Genomic DNA, 5,433 nt, shown 5'->3' with positions numbered 1-5,433 from the left:
ATACATCATATCACTTGCTTCCCACAACAGCCCTGTGATGTGGAAGGGCAGGTTATCTTCAAATGGATGAAGGAGGAAATCAAACCAGAGGACAAAGTGATGAGCAGAGGCCAGGAACCCAGGGGCCTGGCTTCTGGTGCTGAGCTGTTTCTATGATTCAGTTCTGCCTTCCAGCCTTGCCGAAGCTATGTCTTCACCAAGAGGTTATTGTTTGCTGACTCATTTGTTCATTCATTTCATGAATAGGTATTGAGCTCCAGGCACTGTTCTAGGTCTTGGAGGCATAGCAGCGAAAACCAAAACAAAATCAAAACAAAATCAGCCCTTCCTGTAGCGTAGGATCAGGCGCTGGCTAAGGTCAGTGCAGTGTGGAAAAGCACAGATGCAGAGCCAGCCTGCTTGGGTCTGCAGCCCAGCTCATCTGTCTACTTGCAGCATGACCTCTGGCATTTCAAACCCTCTGGCCTGTTTCTTCATCGGTAAGACAGAGGTAATTATGGCCCCCCACCGAGGGGCATTTTATGAGGCTTCAATGAGCAGATACTCATAGGTACTAGAATAGGATCTGGCCCAGAGTAAGCCTGCCATAAGTGTTAGTAGTGAGTCTAACCTACCTTATGCGGAGACTGAAATAAAAAACAACAAATGTGTGCGCACGCTTGTTAAATGCTTAAGAATGCTTTGAAGCAAATTTGGGCTGATGACTCCAAATGCTGATTTCTTTCTGGCCCTTTTTTCTTAAGTAGTAACGTATTTTCTCTCCCTCATACACGACCTCCATCTTGCTCCCACCAAGAAGTAATGGATGAGTTATAAACGTCTCGGGGCCACTTTTTTTTTTTTTTAAATTTTTGGCTGCTTTGGGTCTTCGTTGCTGTGCGTGGGCTTTCTCTAGGTGCTGCAAGCTGGGGGTACTCATTGTCGCGGTGCGCGGCCTTCTCATTGTGGTGGCTTCTCTTGTTGTGGAGCACAGGCTCTAGGTGCACGGGCTTCAGTAGTTGTGGGTCATGGGCTCTAGAGCGCAGGCTCAGTAGTTGTGGCGCACAGGCTTAGTTGCTCCGCAGCACGTGGGATCTTCCTGGACCAGGGCTCGAACCCGTGTCCCCTGCGTTGGCAGGCGGATTCTTAACCACTGTGCCACCAGGGAAGCCCTCAGGGCCAATTTTTAAACTATTCATTTGGACTTCTCTTCCAGAGCTCTGTGCAACTTTGCTCAGATCTCTCTGTGTTCCTAATGCAATATTTAAAGTTTGTATCTGTCACAGTGAGATAAAATAGACGTCTCTGTGTACAGGCTTGTGTCTTGGGGGCTTTCATGACGTAACAGTCTGTGCTTCTGTTTTGAACATTCAAGGCTGACACTCTCCAGTTACTTCTCAGAAAGAGCTTGACTTCCCAGCCCAACCTTCCATTTTGCTTTGCCTTCAAGGTCCCAGCCTCCCACCCCGACTTCCCACACATACCTTGGCACGGATAGAATTAAAATCCTTTGTATTCATCCTGAAAGATTTCCTCACAGCTCTGCCAAGGCAGATCATTGCCTGTTTCACTTCTATTATTTAAATTCTAAATTCCTTCTTAGTAGAGTCTGCCTTCTGTCATGAACAAGGGGCTGGCGGATGTGCAGAACCTTCCAACTTAATCCAGCGCTTCTTGAGTGAGGGCTTGTGAGTCACAATCTGAGAACTGCCACTCAAGAGCAGGGCTTGGCAGGGCCTGCTTGTTTGTTAAATAAAGTTTTTTTTTTTTTTTTTTTGCGGCACGTGGGCCTCTCACTGTTGTGACCTCTCCCGTTGCAGAGCACAGGCTCCGGGAGCACAGGCTCTGGACGCGCAGGCTCAGCGACCATGGCTCACGGGCCCAGCCGCTCCGCGGCATGTGGGATCTTCCCGGACCGGGGCAGGAACCCGCGTCCCCTGCATCGGCAGGCGGACTCCCAACCACTGCGCCACCAGGGAAGCCCTGTTAAATAAAGTTTTATCAGAACAAAGCCTGTCCACTTGTGTATGTACTACCTAGGGCTGCTTCCAAGCTACGCTGAGTCGTCTCAAGGCGCTATGGTCCACCAAGCCTAAAATATTTACTCTCTGGCCTCTACTGAGAAAGTCTGCTGATCGCCAGGGTGGAAGGTAGACCCACAGCCAGCAGATGGAAGCCTGAGGATTTAAAGATTTTCAGAGAAAGGGGCCCATGGCTGAGAGCCATCACTACGTGTTCACGATTTGCAGCTGAAGCCTGGTGATGACTTGTGTACGATAAAGGATATCACCCAAATGATATTTTGCCTCCAAAGCAAATGTGACCACGTGTGGGGACCAAGTGTGGAGTAACTGCAGGGATGTTACGTCAGGATGTTCTTGTGTCTGGATGGGATGAGAATTGTCTTACAGCAAAGTGTCTGCGTTCCCTCCCTTCAGAAGCAGCGAGCACACTCCCTGTGCACAGCCTTCTCAGAAAGAGTGTTTGATCTGTAATGATGCCCTGGAGGACGAGGACCTGGAAAGAGCTCTCTGTCTTCCCACTGCAGATGGCTTTCCTCTTACGGAGCTTTTGAGGGCCAAGTATTAAGCACTCTGTGCCCCGGTCTGTGCTGTTCTTGACAAAGACACACAAGACCCGGAGCAAAACAGGACACGGTGTCTCATGTTCGCTGAGCTCTGCAGAGCACCCCCGGTGCTTAACATGTCAGAGGAGGGAGGAACTCTCGTGCATCAGGGTTGATGCAGTGTTAGGTTTAGGGGTATTACCTCTGGGTCCCTGTTTCATTTAATTAAAGCAAGCCTGCTGGTGAACTTGTTCCCGGTGCTTAACATGTCAGAAGAGGGAGGAACTCTCGTGCATCAGGGTTGATGCAGTGTCTCGGTGAGTTTGATTTTCAATAGGCCTGGGGTGGATCCCTGCTTTTAAAAACCCCCGTCCCCCCCGATAGCCGTGACGCACAGCAAGCGAACGCTGACAAGCGGAATCTGGTGTTTATCTCACAACGTTTCAAAGGATTCAGGAGGTGCTCGTTCTTTCTCTGCAGGATCTGCACCTTGAGTCCCCAAAGAAGCGGTTTAATGTGCCCCTGGAGGTACTGACTGTGATTGAGATGTGAGGTCTGGTTCTCCTCAGAACTCAGTGTGGGATTCAGACTTTCTTACCTTGTGAGCCCTTGCTTATCTGTCTCCCATGAAGGGCTTGATTTTTCTCCAGAAAGAGCAGTGTTTTCACACTGTAGGTTGCAATCTACTCGTGGGTTATAAAGTCATTTAAGGAGGGTGCAACCGGCATTAAAAAAAAAAAAAAAAGACTAGGGAAAAAAAAAATCAGGGTGCATCACATGTGTTAAGGATGTGTTGTTCTGTTATAGTTGCTTTGGTGGGTGTGCTGTGCATCGGGTTGCCATGTGTTTCTTACTATGTGTCATGGCAGAAAGTCTCCACTGTTCAGTATAAATCAGCCATGAACCTAATTTACTTAGGGCAGCTCCCATCTCCGCTTGCAGAGGGCTGGCAGAAGTCACCAGGGTGGGCAGACTGTCCTATACAAGTGCTTCCAGGGAGGCTACCTGGAAACTAATAGAAAACCAACTTGGGGATGATTGCATCTTCTGGGGAGATAAATCCATCATGGGAAGTTTTACGGATGACAAGCGACTCAGCCCACCGCACCTGTCACCTGGCGACAGCTGGGTTTATCTGGAGGCCAAATTTCAGTGTCCTTTTCTTGAAATGGGGATATCACCCCATTGGCTATTACTGTTGTGGGAAAGACCAAATTAGGGAGGGAAAAGACTCTCTCCAATAAAGGATGAATTTCAAAGCTCAGGCCCAGTGATGGCTTTTCACGATGGTCTGGTAGGTGTACTGTCATTGGCATTAGGAAAGGAAGGGGAAGGCCCTTAGATCAAGTCCAGGCCCTGTGGGTGTCAGAGAGGGTGTTTGTGGGAGCACAGACCAGGGAACCTTTATATCAAGGGGGCTTCCTTATGCTGGCTTCTTGGCAGGCAGCAGTGGGGTCTGATCTCACACGGATCTTAGTCACCAAGAAGAGGACGGCCAGACAGAGCCAGGACAATGAGCAGACCAGCTCATGAAGCATCTACTCAGTGCAGCCCTCAGGTGGTGGGGATTATCCTCTGCTGTCTCAGGAGAGGTTTGGGGTTGGAATGGGGAGTGGGGAAGCCTAAGGACGGTAGCCTGTCCCTGGGGCAGCTAATTTCAGAACAGCTCTGTCACCCTCTTCTCAGTGGGAAAGAAAGGGGAAGGAGGGGAACTCAGAGTATGGGAGAAAAGAAAGCTTTCAAGAATATCACTAAAAGGTCTGGGGTGAAAGACTCTCGGGGACAAAAAGCGTCCCCCCCCCATTCCAAAGGTCCACTTACAACAAAGCCCCTGAAGTGGCGGCAAGAGGTCCTGGCCCCTTCTGCCACTTCTGTTTTTAAAGCTCTCACAGTTTTAAGGGCTGGAAAAAAATGGTTAAGGATGCAAAGATGGAATTTTTTAAAAAAATAGTGAAGGCCTGTTTGAAGTTGCACGGTGAGCATCTTTAATCCTGCAGGTCATCTGAGTGGCTGTCCCTAGGACTTCCTTGGGCAAGATGAGAAGTCCCAACCAGGGGGCAGGCCAAATGTCACCCAGTCCCTGCCAGGAGAGGCTTTGCTTAAGAGAAAGTTCGGCTGCCTTTGCTGCTCGGAACGGGACAGAACTTCATTCGCTCCTCAGCGGGGTTTTTTCAGGATCTCGGCATAGAGGACACGAGCCTCACCCAGGGAGCTGGTACCAAACACTTGTTCTTAGCCCCAGTGGTGGGGATTTGGATTTAGCAGGCTTGAGGTGGAACCCAGGAGTCTGCATTTTGAGATGCATCCTCCTAGGCCCCCCCACACACGGAGACGGGATGCAGGCCGTCCACACTTTGAGACGCTGTGGGGAAGGCTGGCCGGGGAGAGGAGGGTCTCACCCACCAACCTTGAACCTCACCCACCCAGCCGTCAGGACTCCTGCCTGCCCGGTGCTCTAGGTTAGGGCAGGGCTGGGCCTGAGGTTGGATGATTTTTCCAAAGAGGCCGCTGTGACGCACCAAGCCCTGATGCAGCCCACAGAAGAGATAATGGCTAATTGGACTTTAACACACATTGTAGGTACCTTTTCTGGATTGAAAAAAAAGAACAACAAAAAGCGAACCGAAAAAAGAGAGAACCCCAGAAGATCCACACTTTGTCAAATGTGTGAAAAACCCAAGGTCCTTAGAGCTGCCCAGGGCTTCATTTCAGGCAAAGACCTTGAGGGTGGCCAGCGCCCGGCTGGGCAAACTTAGCCCTGGTTCCCGGGCCACAGATTCCCTGACCTTCCCCAGTTACATAATCAAGTCCCCTACCCTACCCATCCCTCCGGAGCTTTCCTGACATTATCTTCACTTTGGTTTTCTCACTGGAACCCACACAGTGTA

This window comes from Monodon monoceros, unplaced genomic scaffold, assembly GCF_005190385.1.
Source record: "Monodon monoceros isolate NGI ecotype Baffin Bay Population unplaced genomic scaffold, NGI_Narwhal_1 Super_Scaffold_8, whole genome shotgun sequence".
NCBI lineage: Eukaryota > Metazoa > Chordata > Mammalia > Artiodactyla > Monodontidae > Monodon > Monodon monoceros.
The sequence above is the reverse complement of the archived record's forward strand: the minus strand, read 5'-3'. Positions refer to the sequence as shown.